The sequence below is a fragment of the Cyanistes caeruleus genome, chromosome 2 (assembly GCF_971803275.1).
Source record: "Cyanistes caeruleus chromosome 2, bCyaCae1.hap1.1, whole genome shotgun sequence".
NCBI classification, from domain to species: domain Eukaryota; kingdom Metazoa; phylum Chordata; class Aves; order Passeriformes; family Paridae; genus Cyanistes; species Cyanistes caeruleus.
The window spans coordinates 69,882,320-69,901,658 of NC_141702.1; the positions used below are offsets into that span (position 1 = coordinate 69,882,320).

The 19,339-nt window shown below is 41.4% G+C and overlaps 1 long non-coding RNA gene across 3 annotated transcripts; it reads left to right on the forward strand.

The window, feature by feature from the left end:
- Window positions 1-718: 718 nt before the first annotated feature.
- LOC111926864 (uncharacterized) lies at window positions 719-15,951 on the forward strand. 3 transcript variants are annotated; one of them, XR_002863226.2, is made up of 3 exons: window positions 719-1,004; window positions 4,486-4,569; window positions 13,487-15,951. It is a non-coding gene; the product is annotated as an uncharacterized LOC111926864 (long non-coding RNA). The 3 variants fall into 3 exon arrangements; XR_015283364.1 differs by lacking the exon at window positions 719-1,004 and adding an exon at window positions 1,021-1,175; XR_015283365.1 differs by lacking the exon at window positions 719-1,004 and adding an exon at window positions 3,455-3,499.
- Window positions 15,952-19,339: the final 3,388 nt, after the last annotated feature.

Genomic DNA, 19,339 nt, shown 5'->3' on the forward strand with positions numbered 1-19,339 from the left:
AGCAGAGGAGGAGCTGTGCTGGGCCCATAAACAAAGGTATCACATGTCCCTTTTGTGATGCCAGAGTAGAAATTCACGCCTGGTTTTGGGATGGCTACTCGGCCAAATATTCCCATTAAAAATTGGCTTGTCAGCTAACTGTGTTTGTCTGCCCAAAGCAGGTGCTCTGTATTCAGCTGTTTCTTCTAACACAGGAAAGAAGCCTGGTCCACCTCAGCCTGTCAGCTCTGCTCAGAATGCAGTGCAGGGGAAATTCCATAAATATCAGGGAGCTTGGGTTAAAACAGTGTGTACAGAGACTTATTTGAGATTCCAGATGTTTTGATTGTCTTTATAAAAATAAAATAATCTTTTAATACTTCATACATGTTATAAAAATCTGCCTTGTTTGTGTTTATCCAAAATTCACGTTTGTCCTGAACTTTTCATAGGTCTGTGCTAATGGATATCAACAGTGCTATGACTCCATATGTCAGTTGCAGAAACCCAGCTTGTCCTCCCATGCCCCAGCTTAGGAAATCTCTTGCTGGAGACTTGGGCCAGGACAAGGAGCAAATGAATGTTTCCTTGCGTAGCTGCAGAATGTGGGTATAGTGAATGCTTGGGAGACCAAAGGGCAGATGGGCATGCTGAATGGAAACACTGGCTATTTCTGGCCAGTACGTGCCTCATGTGAGGAGTGTATGCTGTATTTTTGGACACCTCTGACAGCAAGTGAGTGCTCTTGAGGGCATGGATGTGAACAGGACAAGAGACGGGGAAATTTCTGAACCTTGAGGACATCCAGATAGGATGTCTATGAACTTGCCCTGCTGGGTCAAGGAAACAGTTCTGTGGGTAATGAGTGATCTGTCAAGCAAGGTACTGTTTCTAACTGATTTCACTGAAAAAGCACAGTATGTGCCGGGTATTGTGCTCATGGGACGAGCTGGTTCTCAATGAAATCTTCCAACCAGCTTGCCTGCAATAAATACAAGCAGCACACGGCTGATGATAAAAAGAAGGTAAGAAATAAAAGAAGGTAAATAAGAATATCATACAAATGTGGAATGGGTATAAGTGAACCAGGGCTAAACTTAGGGGAAATTCACAGGCTGAGGATGGCTATGGACTGAAATGGATATCTGCTGTAAGGATGCAGGCCACTGATCACTGGTTGGCATGGCCACTCTCAGGTAAGTGGAAGGCTATGCCAACAGGAGAACCTGCCACTTCTCTGAGCTCTGTGCACATCAGGTCTTCAGTGTTGTAAATGCAGTAGGAATCAGCCTTAACTACATCTGCCTTCGCAGAGCCCTGTAGGGGATGAATGCAGGTGTTCCTGCATTCCAAATGGATACTTCCTTCTCCTTGTTTCTTGGGTTTTGTGAAAAATTCAAAATACTAATAGTTGATAACTTCTATTTTTAAAAAAATTCGTGATTCCTGCTGTTGCAGTTGGCAATGGAAATTTTTATGTTCCCCAGACCCCACCCTGGACTAAGTGTCTTCAATAGGATCCCATCCTCTATGCCAATAATGGTAATTCCTTCCAGGCATGTTACTTCAATTCTACCCTTCCATTCTGGGGGCCTCCTTCAATACAGTAATACATTTCCCACCTATTTCCTCTATTAATTTCTGTAGCAAAGACTGATGTTCAGATCCTTGGCTTTGGATATGTAGCAGATTTTGGAGTGGGATCTTGAGTGGACTGCTGTCTTGGTTGTAGGCTTTGGCATGGGTGAGTGTTGGAGTGAGAGTAATGATTGCCTGTGTGAAGGATGTTACCTGATGATGTGTCTCAGCAGGTGCAGGGTAAGAGTCATCTGACCAAATGTAGGTGTCTCTATCTGAGTACTCATCTTGATTCCCTTTATAGTCAATAGAGAAAAATAAGCACTTCTGGGGTGTGATTCATCTTAGTCTAAAGGAGATGCATAAAGTAAATCAGATGATTCACACCCCAGACATGCCTGTTTCTCTGCATTGAATATGAAAGGTGACTTGCTCAGATGTAGATATCTAGAGCAGAGTGAGACAAATCCCACTCAAAGCATCATTTTTGAATTGATGGCTCAGGAAAATATGCAGAAATAATGTCCTCCCAGCTAAGCAGTGTTCAAAGAACCTCATCCACCTTCTCTCCCTCTTTTGTCTGCACCTGCCATTATGAGAAGTGTGTTTATTGTAGAAGATATACCACAAGGTTTTTTATTTGTTGCCTTCTTAAGCAGGAGTATTAGGACATTGTTGCAGGTCTGTAGTGTGGAGGGGAGCAGAGAAGGTCTGTGGGTCTGACCCACTCAGAAAGTGTGTTGTAAATGTGGAAAGCGTGGTCTGTAGCTCAAGTGCTGTGGGAAAGCAGCATGTTGTACCTTCATGTTGCCATGGTGCATGACTCTTGCATCTCACACAGTCAGGGAGTGTTAAACACCAGTCAGACAGAAACAGCCTCTCATCTTTGTCTAGAAGGAGAGAAAGGTTGTGGCTGTGAGAAAGAGTTTAAATTGGCCAGCTGCTGTATTGTATTTTGTAGGAGATCTTCCCCCTGCAGCCGTTTTAAGCTGAACACTGGTGACTCTGTCCTCCATGCTGACTTCTGTCCACCCATCCTCAGGGAATTCTTAAGCTGTGACTGTGCTGAGTCAGTCAGTGCTTGGCTGCCCTGATACATCCTCCTGTTGACAGGGTAAGCTATTGCAGTGAGCACAACAGGAATAATGAGGCCTGGAGTCAGATTAGTGCGGACACAGGCTTTAGAGACATAAACAGACTCCTCTTCTTGTGTTTGCCCAGTAATTTCCTATGGGTACGTGCATTTCAGAGAGTTTTCTCCAAGTGGGAATTTCCATCTGGAAGCAACATTTTAAAGAGGGCAATCAAGCCAGGGCCCTGCTGGCACTGGATGGGGAAACATGATGGCTCATCAGTTTCCTTCGCTGGATCGGTGCCACCGTGGCTGCTCACCAGCCGCTGGATGGAGGGCGACATCTGCTCAAGGTGATCCCTGGGCAGGAAAGGGTATGCAGAAAACAGGCACAGCCAGACCAGATGTGCAGTGACACTGTTTGTGATAGAAGTGGGACAGCAATGGTGTAACCACATGAACTTTAAAGGGACTGTGATCCCTGTGACACAGTTGCTCTAGTTCCAAGGGCAGGGGGGGTGTTTCCTGCAGCTGAAAACATCAAATAATTAAGGGAGAAAAAAAGTGGTGCATGGAAACAAGACACTCTGAGATGGATTTTAATAAGTTTTTATAATATTACATGTCCAAAATTGCCAGGCTCTGTGTTTGCTCAGGCTGGAAAAAATGATTTTGGAGGTCTTGTACAACTTAACTCTACAGTGAGATGACTCAACTGTCTGCAGGCCTTTGCTGTTGTGTTTTGTTGAGCATTATATGAAGCCAGAGCTGCTGTGAGGGAACCTTCATAAACATCTAAAAATGAAACATTTGCATTTCAGTGTGAGGTCTGATGCTTAACATCTGGGGACTGTACTGCAGAGCTGCCAGGTGAGAGGTGGTGGGGCTCCAGAGGATAACAGGGTGCCAGGGTCCAAGGCCAGCAGCCTGGTTACACAAAGGATCAGAGCAATGGCTCTTGCCTCAGCATCAGGTCCCCAGGAGGCTGAGCTGGAGTACTGGAAATACCAGACAGATCCCTTCTCTTTCCCAATCAATCCTCTGTAGCAATCAAAGTGAAAGAATGGCATGTGACTCTAAGCTGCTGGCCTAAGCTCCTTGACAAGTGTTCTGGGAAGGGGCTTCCAATAGTCTTGCAAGGCCCATACCTCTTCCACAAAAAACTAACAACCCTGTTGTTTCTAAGTGCCTATGGCACATGGAAGAAAGAGCCAAGATTTTGGAGCACATCTTTATCTGGTGTGTGCCAGTTGTGGTACAAGACTTTGCGCTTCTCCTGTTCAACAAGAGCAACTCTTCAGGAAAACAGCCCCACAACCTTTTAGAGTTTAGAAGCTGCAAATCTCTGTAAAGGTTTTCTTCTGCTTTCTTGGGCAGGTTTGCTTTTGATTTTTCCACCATCAGTGATGTATGCCAGCCTGGGCTGAGAATAATGTTGCTGTGACTTGAATTATGCATCTAGTAAAGTGCATGGGATTGGCATGATGTAGGATGAGGGAACCCTCAAAGGTTTCCATTAGAATCAGGAAGTTCCTCCTCAGCCCCCCTCTAGACCAAAATAAGAAAAAAACCTCTCACATGCAACTCACGGAGCAAATCAGGTTTACAAAGTTTACTTCAACCCTTGAAAAAAAAAAAATCCAAACAAAAAAAGAACAGAAATATTATGAACTTATACTGATAAGCGTATTTTTAATACAGTTGTTTTGACCTTCAGAAAAAGAGCAAAGCAAAGCAAAACAGGAAAGAGGGTAGTACGATTGAGGTAATTTGGAATGCAGATCAATGCCAGAGGATTTCAATACTTTAATCATTCCTTCTGTCTCCAAAGTTTTCTTGGGACTTTTTTTCCACAGTAGAATCGTTGTACTTCTTGCTGCATTCCCTGTGGTATGGCAGATGGATCTGAAAGTCATCAGCGAGCAGTGAAAGTAATGCAGGTAAATAAAATTGCTCCCAAAGTCTGGGAGGAGCACATGTGGGGATGAGTATTTCATTGCACAAATTCCACACTGGTGGAATGTGGTTTTTTCCCCCTGAAATTATTACTTCATGTGATCAGGGCTTGTGCAAATGGAGGTTGACTGTATATTTACTCAAGGTAATGAACACAGATTACATTTTGGAACATCTTTCTAACCCTTGAGTAATGTTGACTTGTTCCCATTCCCTCACCTTTGACTATTATCTCCTGTTTAGCGTTTCTTGTTTAATCTCATAGGCTAATGGGTCATCTTCTGGTGTTGCCTGACTCAGTAACGTGGTTGAAAGCCTGCAGAATATGTCAACACAAGCAGGACAGAAATGAGTGGCCAACAGGATTGAACAGGATGAACTGGTTACAGAGACAGTGAAGTTCATCAGATAGCAAACTGTCCAATTGCCTTCTAGCTCTCCTGTGGGGTGGTTGGGTTGTTATTTTGTTTTTTTTTTTTTTAATTTTCAATTACTATTTAGGCTGCAGCCATAAAATCCCACTGTTGGTCATCAGGTGTTTGGTTAAAACTGTTTCTAGATCAGATACATATTATTCATATGACTTCAGGTATCTGACTGAGTGTTTTCAGAAGTACAGACCCATCTGAAGGTGCCTTCATTTCTGACTTTTGTGCTTCAGCCTCTTGGAAGACATTTCAGAAAATTGTCCCCAAACTGGTTCCCACAGGATTCAGTCAGAGGAAGCAGTCACTTCATTCTTTGTGATTGCATTGTAACCTGGCAAAACTGTCCTTAGTCTGACTGTCTTCCTGGATTCTTCCCTCTGTAAGGCTATATTTGCCCCTTCTGATGGAAGTCAAGAAGGTTTATTCAGTAATGCTGAGAGTAATAGGGAACTCAGACAAAAAAGGAGCACTAAACTGAAAAGCATTAGCTGTCTTCAAATACCACTATTTTTTTTTTCTCACTGAAGAGCTTTAGAAAAGCCTCTCTGATTTTCATCTGAAATTAAAATTCCATATGCAGTGTATTAAGTGTCTAATTATGTAATTCATTTTACAGCCTTCCTCTGAATGACTTGATTGAAATGAATGGATTTTAATCTTGGGGGGCGGAGGGAAGGAAGGAATAAATGCTTAGAGGTTTGTTCTGTTTCAGCAACTTGCATTTTGAAACCTGAGTTAGACGTTTAAAACAAATATGGAACGTCTTTCCTGGAATTAAAAACTGGCCACTTTTGCCGTTTGATAACGCCTTTTGGGATGTGGTAATTGTATGTGTGATTGACAGGTAGTTTAAAAGGGCAATTCTCTGGTTCAAGGAAGCAAAGGAAGGCAGTGGAGGAAAGTGTGAAGGAAAGTGTTCTAACTTACAATCTTATTAGTTGGGCCGTTAAAATGTATTCAGTCATTCATTAAAGCTTATTCATAAAACTCATTATTCATTAGGGCACTTGGGGGAGTGGGGGGAAAGCACTGAACAGCAGCAGTCATTTATTTACACTAGCAATTTCATCATGGAATTAGATCATGGGGCCAGATTCGCCTCTGCATTTCGGCAGTTCAGTTTCACTGACATCATGGAATAACTACCAATTTAGACTAATCTGTGGCAGAACAAAACCCAGCCCATACTGCTTCTTTAAGAGGATGCCTTGGGCAATTTCTTTGCTGTCTTATTGCTGGCTAGGTCTTGGGAAACATTACAAATGGATAAAAAATTAAAGAAGTATGAGAAATGGATCTTCTCACTGAGCAACGTTCAACTGAATCATTCCACTGAGATAGTTAGTAGGAGATGGATGTGAAAAGCATTCACATTAATAATTAGTACCTCATTTTAAAGAGTTTTTACCCCTGCTGTTCTGACAGTTTTGAAACAGTTTAGATTTTCAGTCCTTGCATAAAAGGTTTGGGGTGACAGCAGAGGACAGGAAGGGATAACACCAAAGCTCTTATTTTGTTAATATGATATATAGCTTATAATATCACAGTAGTCAGTAATAGGAAAGACACAGTAAATTACTGAACTCATGCCTTTGCAAGAATAGGTGTGTTAGGTAATGATCATTCTTCTTCATAGCAGCAATGACATTCTTCTTCCTAACTGATTTTTAGCTGAATCTCACTGATGGAGCAGCCCACATGAGGCTGAAGAAGTGACTTAGCACCTCTTAATTGATACACAGAACTGTTTGCAGGCTTTCTGCCTGGGGGTGAATGTCGTGCTTTGGAAATTTCAGGCAGAATTTTTAAAGCTTGTTCTCATTGGCATTGCTCATCCTAGAAATCCTACGTGTTATTTTATTATTTGGTTTCTTACTGTAAGACTGAGATAAAAGATATTCCTTTCTGTATTAATGAAGAGCAGGTTAGGAGACAACAATAAGGGGAAACTAACACTTTTAAGGCATTCCTTATCTGTACCTTGATGCCACAAGTGTTGTATCATAGATGGGATGGGACTGGCAAGAAGCAAAGTCATACCACAGCTGCTATGTGGGTCCTTGACCTCCACCATTTCTGGTCCTGAGTTGAAGGACTCAGCACTGAGATATGGCAGCAATCACATGGAACCTGAGGAAGATACTGATGCACAGGTCTACTAAACCAGGTGGTATTGTGGAAGCACAGCATGAACTTGAGGTTTTTTTGGATCTCTTGTTTTGCTTCTTTAAAAATCCTTCTTCACTGTGACCTTGAACTCTTGTTGTGCAGGGTGATGATGTAAATCCCAAAGAAACAGCCATGTGGAAAATCTGAAGCTTGTGGTCATGGGGCCAGGTTCTCTGATGACAGAAAGTGGAGTAGTTCCCCTGGAGTCAGTGGACTTATTCTAGCTGACAATGTGACCTATTGAATTTCCAGCTCCTTTTGTGGGAACAGCTCAGTGAATGATTTGATCTGAATTTCTGGGGCAGGGCAAGCCAGGAAGATTTCAGACTTTTAATTGGCAGTATAATGTCTTTAGAAATTCAGCCTTTGTCATTTTATCTTCTGATCATCTTTCAGACTGCACAGCTGTCTCTTGCTTGGACTCCTGTACAAAATCCACAGTCTCCATTACAGCAGTCCTTCCCTAGCTGACTACTTAGTGTCTGTCCTGGCACAACAAAGTAAGACCTGGCAATTTCCTTTTGGGACAGGCTGTGTTAGCTCCAGAAGAGAAGGTAGCTCTGCTGGAAAGCAGGGAAGAGTTCCTTGCTATCGAAGCACTCCCAGAGCAGGAGGTAAAGGGGGTGAAGATAAGAATCATCAACCAGCACTGGCTCCCTGGCTCTCCCTCAGGTTCATATTCAGTGCCAGAGTGGACACTGGATATTGTGGCAAAAGAGATTAAGCACCCATATGTCATAGACAGCTGTGAAGACTGGAAAAAAAGAGACGGCACTGCACTTCCCCAAAACCCAGAAGTACAGAGAAAACAACATCATGGGTTCATAGCAGGTTCTTGCCCCAAAGCTGCAGAAAAGAAAAGAGGAAGTATTGGCAGGTCTTGTAGGTCTTCCTTAGAGTGACATGGGGTATGTAACCCATTGCTGCGGGGCTGGGTAAGCAGGAAGCCAAAAGAAGCCCATTCCTGCTGTTAGCTGTACTGGGCTGTAACTCCCATGTGTTTCTGCAGTGTCTGGATGTACACCAGCTGCAGACTGGAAGAACTCCATGCAAAATCCTAGAAATGTCTCAGAAGCATTTCCAGTCCTCAGAAAAATGACACATAGGGAAAGTATCTTCCCCACAGTTGTGTAATCAAGAAGCTGGAGAAACAATAAATTGGTATGCTGCCAAACTGTGCAGAAAATGGCTGACTCATGCAAGTATGCAGTCTTAAACCTGAAATAATTAGTGTTAGATTCGTAAGTGAGAAAAAAGTGCAATGAGACTGCTGAAAGAAAAGCTGTCCTCACTGATAGTATACTATAGGAGTGTCTAAAGCTGCTGCAAAGCGGAGTGTAGGTGGGGCAGAAGGTAGAACTGACAAGCATAAAGTAATACCAAAAGCAAATGCACAAATATGAAGCAGAAGATATCAGGGAAGACCTTTGGTGCTGTGAGAAAAATGTACATGTGATAGAATGCACAGCAATGGCATTAATATGCTGCAAAAGGGCAAAAAAAAAAACCTCTGAGCTGTTCCGAGAGAGCAGCACTTAGTTAGAAAAATGAATGCTACGGAGACAGTAGGACATTACTGAATGTGTTAGGATGCAAAGGCTTCCTTGCAGCTATGCCAAGGAGGGAAAGGAATTGTAACCATGCAAAGCTGAATTAAAGCAATGCAATGACCCCATGCCATTAGGCAAAGTAAATTGCAGGTTGAATCAGTGATGCTGGCAACAACAGATCCTCTACTTCCGGCTGCATCCAGTAAAATGTCATCACACAGGCACTTTAAGTTTGAAGCAAACAATTCATTCAGGCAATGGAGGCAGAATAAATTAAAAAAAAAAAATAAAAAATTGTATGTGCCTCGCTGGCAATATTCACTAGCATCCTTGCAACAAAGCTGTTGGGAGGAATATCAAGGAGTGTTTGAAGAGGAGGATGTCTTCCAGGCATACAATTGCCTTCATCTATTTCTATCTTTTCAATTTGTGCCTTCAGGAGTGAGTACAGAATAAAAAGAAAAAATAATTGGAGGAGTAGAGGGAATGGAAAAGGAAGACATGTTTAAGTAGTGTTAAGTAACAAGTCACACATGCAGTATGGATGCTGAGATGCCAGACAACCTACCCCTTTCTGAAACCTGAAGCACCTTCCACAAGCAGGAAAAAGCTGTGCAACTGAGTTCCTACAAATGAGGGAATATCCAGCTTGGTGAGAACAAAGACATTAATGGTACATAGGGTATTGACAAAAACTTTTGGGGAAAGAAAGGAAGAAAGATACTACCTCACCACATCCAGGAGAAGAGCATCTGCAAATGGTTGTGAGCCCTAGTGGGATCGGATGTGAAGTGGTAGAGTATCAGTGCTGACAGTAAGATGTGTTAAAGGGACTCTCAGGGATCAGTGCAATGGCTGCTGGGTTCTGGGCATGGACGCAGAGATTGTGTGGCAGAAGCTGTGACACACCATGATCCCACCTTCATCTGTCAGCTCGAAGGAGGCAGGGAGCAGACCTAGAGCTGAATAAAACCATCCTGGTGTGGAGACTGTTTACACAGTATCCTGTATGAGACATCTGTTGATCTCCCAAGAGCCGGGACCAACCTCAGCAATTTAGAGCATACAGAAGCTCCTGCCCTCAGATGCACACACTCCATCCACAGTCTGTTGGGATTTGCAGCCTATCTGACAGCTATTCTCCCACAGCTTTCACATATGTGCAGGTCATTGATACAGCTCCTCAACAGAGATGCAATATGGACAACTGGTATCATCAGAGAATACACCAATCACCCACGAGAAAAAACAGACACCTAACTATCCCACTTCTAATAAAGAGTCAGATACATAACATATTGGTAGTGAGCAGTTCTGTACCTTAGAAAAAGATATGTTCCTCTTGCTAAGCTACAGATTAATTTTAGTATCTCCAGCAGAACAGGAGATACCTCCAAACAGAAACTTTGGTTTGTTGGTTTATTTTTTTTCCTATTAGAAAAGCCAGAAAGCAGAGGGAAATGTCCCAATTTTCAAGACTACTGGATCTACTAAAACAGATTGAAGGTAATCACAATATCCAGATTGCAGGGAATGGACAATTTCTTTGGGAATTGTCCAGCTCTCCTCTGGATCTGCAGTGTGTGCAGAGGATGCCAGAGATACTCTGTCCTGGCCAAATATGACAGAGGCTAGCCAACATCTGGTGGTCTGTTGTGCCGTGTTTAGGGCAACCAGCAATGAAAAGTGGAAGCACACTGCTCTTTCCACCACCCATAGGGAGAACACAAATTTGCCTCCCAGCCCCAAATTTGGCTATTTGGGCTGCTATTCAGACATCTAGTCAAGGGGGTGAGTTTAAAGCAATGAAGTACTTTAATAGGCAGAATATCCTATGCAGTGGAACACATCTGCTTTCTTGCAATCCATCCTCAAATTGACTCCCTTCAGTTACCACCACAGCATTGCCACCAAATGGTGAATTAGCACTTAAAATGCTTAAATTTTACTAATGCCAAAGAACATGAAGAAAGTACATGGCATCTCTGTTCTTGAGTGGAGAAACAATCTCAGAAAACCCAGCTCAATCTGCTTCCATCGTCTGATACCGTGAGCAGTGGCATCACTGATGTGATTTGCAATGAAAGCAAGCATGTACAGAAGAAACACATGAAAGCCAAAGCCTCCTGTGACTGATGTAATAAAGACCTCACAGAGCTACCAGCAGAACAAGGTATTTTTATCAGATTATTTCTGCTGGACATACCATGCTCTGGGACGCAAACTATTTTATTGAATACTTAAGTTCTTGCTCATGTAATACAACATTTGTAAATATGTATTTCCCTGAAATCTCAAATACATTAAGTTGCTGTGCGCAGAAGACACAGAGATAACACTGGATTATGCAGTCTGCAGACCTAATTGAGAGGGCACATATCAAAGCAAAAGAGCAGTGACTGTAGGGATAGATGTGATACCCCAGAAATACACTGCTGAAGAGCTCAAGCAGAATGCAGTCAGCTGTGCTCACAAGCGAACAATACACCAACTCCAACAATGAAGGCTGCTTCCAGGTGTACACACAAGGCACTACAGTACCCTGACATGAAAGAACAGGCTCTTCAGCCACAGAGGAAAATAGCCTTGCTCCCACAAGAAGTGAAGAGAAAAAACAAACAAACAAAAACCTCCAGCCCAGTACTTTAGCTATAAAATGAGACATATCAAGAATGTATATGTAAAGGTTCTCACAGGTTATGCTGTTGCTGTGGTCTCGAATGTGACTAAAGCTGCAAAACTGAAGCTCTCACTTGGGACTTGGATATTCCGGCAGAGGATAATGTCACCTTAGCCAGCGGTGAATGAGGAGCGCAGGAGGCACAGAGGGAGGGAGAAACCTGCAGCATGGAAAGGCTGAGCTGCAGGTAACAGGCAGCTGCAGTCTGGGTGGGAGACAGAGCAGAGGCAGGGAGCAGCAGAGTCCCAGTCCCTAGGGGAGCACAACCCTGGGCAGTCAGGCTTTCCTGCCTGCTGCAGAGAGCAGGACCAGTGACACTTCTGGTGGCCCTGGCAGTGCACCCTATAAACACATCATTTTAGGGAACTGTACTGAGGGCAGGAATAAGCAACTGCTGTTCATCCTGAAGACCATAGAAGACAGTGTACATACAGCAACCTTTTCAAGCTTGAGCACTCGAGCACCTGGCCACCAAGCCTGCAAAAGATAACCAAAAAATAAGCCCACTTGGCATCACTCAGCAAGAGATACATGCCCTCTCCTGCATGCCCCCCAAAAAACAGTAGGATGCCCACTAATCAAAAAAAGATCCAAACATTTTTATTTTCTACCTGATGTAATAAAATGAACCTGGTTGTTTGAAAACTATTTGGGGAATGTATTTTTACGGGTCTTCTGCTGCGGCCAAGAAATGCTTGGGGTGGCTGTGGGATTTAGGTGCCAAAAGGATGAGTAGGAAGAGGTGTGTCATGCTGTCACTGATGACAGAGCTACCGCCTGTCATCCACTGCTTCTGCACTAGCACTCCTAAAAAGGGGTTCCCTATTGCTAGCATTTCTGTCCTCACATTTCTGAAGCCCATTCTAATTACTGAAAGTGTCACCAAAATTGCAGTAACACCGGTAGTTTTTATATAACAGTTGATCCTTTACAGAGAAAATTCGGGGTGCCTTTGATCTGGATCATCTCTCAGGTGTTTAATGTCTATCTTGATATGACATAAGCCAGACATAGGAGTTAGAGAGAGAGAGAGAGAATATTTAAAGAATGAACCAGATAAAACAAGATGTCAGCCTCCAATTGTACATTTCTTAGGATTAGAGCAGACATATTGCTGGATTCCAGGTCTTCACTGGCACTCATGACAGAAAGCTGCTGCAGATAGGGAGCTCTGCAGGGTCTTGTCACTCAGAGTGCAAATATGGTCTGAAAAGTGTAATGTCTTTTTCTTCTTTTTATGGCTTTGGGTAATGCAGATATGATCTTCAGCAGCACCTGAATAATAAATCAAAATGCTGGCCAGATAAAAACTGCCCCCCAGTAACAACAACAAAAAACCCCAACAAACCAAACCCCCCCCCACGAAAGAAAAAACAAACTAGAAAAAAGGAAATACAATACAATACAATACCTCCGCAAATAAAGGCAGCCAGCAGCATTTTTATTGGTTAAGTGATTTTTTACTGTCATTGATGTCAATTGCCTTTAAAACAAAGCCTCAGCTGCATAGTGAAAAAGAATACATTTGCCATGTTGGTCAAAATCATGAGATTTTTGGACACAAAATGCATAGCCAAAACAATCGTGGTCCTATTTTTGTTTGAAACACTTAGATTGCATTATGAAAAATAAGTCAGTAACTTCCTTTAAGGACTAATGTCTATAACGAGCACAATGCAAAGAGCTCTCCTTTAGCACTGTGGTCTCCTTCTACCATCTGCCGGGCTTCCTTTGCTATTGCAGGGGAAAAAAGTCAGGTTATTTTCTAAGAACAAGATTACTTATTTTAATCTTCCCCCTGTCCTTCATCTCTCGTGTTTATTTTGTCACTTATGAGTCCCTGAACGAAGCAGTATTGCTAATCCTTACTGAAATGTATCTACCAGATTTATGGGCAGATGAGGGTTTTTATTTTTAGGATAAAGGATAAGTTTGCTCTGATTTTCTAAAGATTAAAAAACCATTAACCCCAACATTTTGGGTTAATTTTATTTCTAAAGTGAAAGAACATTTTGCTGACAAAAGTAGGTTGTTTCCTGTACCTAACAGACTCTGCTTTAATTATGTATTACAGATCTTAACAGGATGAACAGGAATTTGGCTTGGACTTCATACCACAAGCAATGACTAACCAAGTATCTCCTGCAACAAGTTATTTATTAACAGTGATTCACGAATTAGAATCTACACAAATGTTTCCTTTTAAGAGTCCAGGATGAATCTGCCTCAGTAACATTTAGGGGGAGAAAGTATTTCTATAATATAAACTGTGTATATTCACGTAGAATTATCAAGAGATGAGAAATGCCGTATTCTTCTTCCATGCACAAAGTCAAACGTACACACACCCCTGTGTTATTTTTAGACTTGTTTTTCTTTGTTGGAGCACATTTTAGAATGCCTTACAGTATAGAATATGGAACTAGCCAGCATTTATACATTTACTGTCAAAAGCTATATGCCTTTTTGGGTATGCAAGAGGATCTCACGTGAAAGATTAGCATTTTGGCTAAATCTAGAACAGGTATTATGATAGTTTGTCTGAGAACTTCCTTGCAGAGCTAACCAAAAGCTGGGAGCCTGTGTGAGGAAAATTTTGCACCATGATCTGAAAACACCATTTATTTAAAAGCACAGATGGTCAAAGATCCCTAGAGTGGGCTTACAAATGCAACTCCAATATGAGCAAGTGTTATTAAACCAGTTTCCCATGAAAAAGATTGCAAAACCTCCCAAGAAATGGTTTTCCTCAGCATTGATATATATTCAGTCATTTCAGTAAAAACTAGAAGGGGGTCTAGGCTAAGGCCAAATGCTTCTAGAAAATGGCTTCTGGGAAAAGACCTTTTTCTCTTTAATTTTTTTTAAGAAAGCAAAGTTTTTGCAATATAGTGTTATGCCTCTACAGTGGAAAGTTTCAGAATTATGCAACACGATTAAAAAAAGAACTAATTAGATGCAGTGACAGGAGGCGGAGGTCGAAGAAAACATCTTAATGTCAAGATTCTTGAAGATGGAGAGTTATTTTGGATGCCTTCATTTTTGGGCAGCTACTAGAGGAGAGCCACACTTTTAAAAAATGTTTCAGCTTCTGAATACTGGGTTCCATTGAAGTACTTATTTTTGCCCAAAACTCGACAACTAGTTACTGTGGTCTTGAAGTTGTGTGATTATTGTACATTCTCCTGAGTGTAAAAACATGGTAACAAATACTGCAGCAGTGTGCTTTGAGGCTTCATACATTATTGTCTATAAAATACTTCAAATAGACTTTAATGGAAGACCTCATAAATGTGTAAAAGACTACTATTCTCATTTTTTAAAAGATTCAGATTTAAGGGGTGAAGGAAAAAAGAAATGTTGTGGCAATATGACAAGTGCTTCTTTTCACTGTTCATGTATGGGCAGCAGGAAAAGAACCCAAAGCAAACCTGCAAGACCCAGGTAAATGAATTAATTAATAATTGAAAAATATTTTAAGTAACACCCACCGTCTTAATAATGAAATTGTAGAAGTGAGGTATTTCTAAAAATTAGCTGATCTGGAGGTTTTTCCTTTGATTCCAGTATCTTTAAAGTACATTACAGAAACGGGAGAGATTGTAACTTTTTGGCAAACCTTTTACAGCATCAAACAAGAGCCCTCTTCTGACTTTGAAGATATCCTGCAACCAATTAGGAAGGCCCTAAATGATGTTGGAATGAGTCAGGAGTTTTGCAGAATAACTGGCAGACTTCCACCTAGAGAGAATCATTGGGAATATGAGAAAGCAGGGAGGATTAGCCATCCCCATTAAAGACAACAGCATTAGGAGCTGTTTTGAAAACACTAGAGCTTCTTCTTGCCTAATGCTTCCAAAACTGCTGTTCTCAGCTAAACTGAACTGATTTGTTCTGTGTCTTTATTTTTAGCATGGGAAACTCAAAATAAACTTGGAAGAAGTCCTTTGAAGTGAGATGCACAAGTCAAAATGTGAAAATTACATCTTAGCACAACAGATTCGCGCTTTATTCCTTGTGAGGTTTGTTAAACTAGTGTAATCTAAAGTACTATGGAAGATGAAGGAGAATATTTTAAAGCTGTTTTCCCTTGCTCCCTGTTGATGTGAAAGACTGTGAGAGATGGAAGGCAGCAGTGGTGTGGGCCTTTCATAATCTAAATTCCCACTGAGGAAATAACCTTGGTCTCAACCAGTGCCTGACAAATTCCTCCAGCGATGTGAAAACCCAAGATAACTATTTTGTACCTAGCAGGCTATCTCTACACTTCCAGAAGGGACAAATTAACTTTAGCTCATCTGTGAAAAGCTAATCATCACTGCTCTATTTTCTGAAGCCAAGGAGCTACAAAGCTTTTCATAGCGTGCATTCTGAAAGGACGCTGACATGCAAACCTTCACATTTGCAAAGAAAAATATGTAGGAGTTGGAAATAAAGGGAAATTTCTTTTTGCCTCTGTCCTTTCTTCCTTCCTCCTTTCCCCCCTCAAAAAAAAAAAAAAAAAAAAAAAAAAAAAAAAAAAAGAGGAAAAAAAAAAGAAACATTTTGCTGTATTCCCAAGGAAGTAAGTAAGAACTAGCTTGGTTCTTGTGGGCTACTTTGGTTATATTTGTTTTGGTTTTTTTTCCCCCCTTCCTGTAGTATTATTCCCAGTAATAACATTGGGGCTTTAAAAAGACTAAAGGCTCCCAGGGTTGCCACTAGTAAATTTTCATGCAGAAGCTACAGCATATTTTCCCCACTGTAGTAGATCCTCTTATCTGGTTCATTATCAGTAGAATCCCCTGTACAATAAAATCCAGAGGCAGAAAAATACTCAGGCGTGTGCTTGGAGATAAGCTCGTGTTTACATGGTTTGCTAGATGAAGACCTAAAGACAAAAACTGTTATGGAGAAACTGTGATACCATATGGACATTCTCTCGATTGTCACATTTCTTCCAGATCTACATATGCTTTTCAGGCTGAAAGCTGGAGAAGAATGCAGTACATACATTTCAACAGCCCTTTTGCTTCCCTGTAAAACCAATAGTGAACTCTGTTTAGCCTTCAACACCCAGCTCTGAGTCCTACTGAAGGGGAGAGGTCAAAAATTAATGGTGCAGCCTCAGCTGAAGCAAAAATCCTAAGTGTTTGTTTTTTTAAAAAAGGAAAGCAAACAAGGACAATAAGTGGGATGGCTGACTGTTATTGGGAAGCATTTTAATTCCAGTCTGTACAGCAAATGCTCTTCAGCTACATGAAGCAGATAAAAAATGTCTGCAGATTTCAGTAGTATCCTGTCAAGTAGGTTTGCAAAATAAAGACAGATGGCAAAGGATTATATTTAATTCTTTTTCCTAATTCATCTTTTCCTGACCATTCCACTGCACTCAGTCTAACTGGAGAGATTTACCAGCTTAACTTTCTCTCTGTAGCTTACAGTGACAAACCACATAGCAGATTTGTAACTTCCCATCATTAGGAATGTTTAATTGGACACAACTGTTTTTCATCAGCTGCCTTTAAATGCTGCTTCTGAACACAGGATGTTTACAGCATTACAACAGTAGAACTCTAGCTTTATTTTTAAAGTAAACATCCTAAAAAGCCCAGGAATATTTGCAGTGTTTCTGGTGAATGTAGCTGTCCTGCTTAGTCAAAGAAGAATTTCACACTGGAATCTCTTACACAGATGTGCACAATCTCACAGCACAACACTAACAGCAGTGTCCTTAAGATACCTTGCTGTTTCTTTCCTGTGCTGTTTTTTTCCCATGCAGATAAAGAAAGGAAGCCATGTAGCACAGCCCTGATAATGCTGCAAGCCTGCAGTCTGTGATTCAGTGCAAGAGGGTCTGTGCTGCAGCCACAGCTCCTCACTGCCTGCCTGATCCTGCTCTTTCTTCTTCTCCACTCCATTATTTAATGCTGTTTTAAAAATTCCCACTGTTTTTTGATGTCTTGGTTTCAAACACCTGGCTTGAGACACGCCGACCCTGATGATCCCAGGTGCTGACAGTCAATAGTAGTTCCTTATGGAGTCCCTGGGGAACCGATGGTATTCAGCACCTTCCTAAGCGTGGTTACAGTATCTTCAGAGGAAAGAGGAAGAGTGTATCCAGTATATGATCAATCTGTGCTGCCCTCTCTGCTCCTCCTAATTGCTCTTTTACATACACCTTTTGGTTTGCTGTGGGTTTATCGTTCTTCCCTTTGAGTTTCTAAATTTCTCCGGTGAAAAAAAAATCCAAGAAATGGCAATTACTTTTCTTCCCGTACCTTTCATTTTAGTTTCTCTCCTCTCCTTTTCTTTGCTATCCCTTGCTCTTCTTTCACCAGAAAAAAACCTGAGAGGCACATGTCAGTGACAACAGCACCATCTTCTGTTCTGCAGAGATCATGAAGGCTTCACTCTTGTGTCTATGAGCACTTCTGACACAGGTCTCATTGAAAAATATCTGGAGCTATGGCTGGATCTGAACTAACTCTTCATGAGTTTCTATGTGTGAAAACTCTGAATGTATGTGGAGTAGTATGTGTGTATGAAAGGCAACAAGGAGTTCTCATAGCACTTCTCTCTGTGAGACGCATTTACATTTGTCTTTTATTCCTCTCCTCATAAAAGTTCAGTTGCAAATGCTAGGCTCCTTCCCTGCAGCTTGGAACATTGACGGTTTCTGGGTTGGTTCATTTATTTATTTATCACAACTAGTGTTACCCTTACTCTCTACCAACAGTACTGTACTAATTGTCACCAGGGAAAATATCCAATAGATGACAAGATGCACACAGAGAGGGGATCAGCTTATCAGTCCACATAGAAGGCCACAGATCACAGAAGGTCACAGAACATGTGCTGCCTAAAATTTGTGTCACTGTGACATCAAAGGGTTGTTTGGGGTATATCAGGAAAATGAGGTGGGAGTTAGCACAAAATAAGCATTAAGTCCTGAAAAACTAATATATGGACAACTCGGACTGGCAGTATGGGTAGGTCAGCGGGAAGTCAGTGTCTTGGTAGTAGATAAGAGGATGAGGAAGGACAGACTAATGGGTCTGGAAACGGAAAGGGAAAGAAATAGCATGTGTTTGATGTAGCACAGAAGAGGGAAGCAGCAGAGGGACATAAAGGGAGAGGTGGCAAGGTCAAAATGGCAGGTTAAGAAACACATCTTCACAACTGCAAGATCTAATTAGGGTAAGATTGCTTTTGTTAAGCCAGGAAAGGGGATATGGATGTGATACACCAACAGACCAGACTGTCGTTAAAGGACACAAAATGATTCACACGAATGCTTCTCAGTGTTAGAACAGGAAAACAGCCACTTTATTCTCTGACTCCAGTATTTATAAATTCTCAACAATGACCAGGGATTGGATAATTAAGTTACCACTTTCCCAAGCACACTGGTCATGCGAAATGTCCATCAAAAGACATTTCTTAGAAGGGATGTGATAAACAACTTATGTTTGCAGGACTTTCATGGGAAAGTAACTAAAACTATGGAAACATTATCAGAAGGCTTTAGTTTTCAGGGTGACATCTCACCCTTTCTCCTTTAAAAAAGAAAAAGAAAAAAGTAAAACAAACAAAGAAAATGAACAATATTCTAAACAATCAAAAAGGAAAATAAACAATGTTCCAAACAATCAGAAGGCTCTAGTTTCAGGGTGATACCAGACAGTAATTTTTAAGTATAGGGATAGATAGGAATGTGCCTGTTTTGAGGAAATTCTGCAGATAGACTTTGCAATATAAAAGGTTTATTCATCTTTCATAAAGAAGTTTGGGGATAGAAATGTGGAGCTAGTAACTCAACAGGTAGCTTGTGAGCAGCCATAGCTGATATACTGTAATTAACAGTAGACAGGATAGACAAATTGGGATATATGAATCATGGCACAGAGGACAAACTCCAAGCCCACTGTATGTGGGTAGTAAGTTC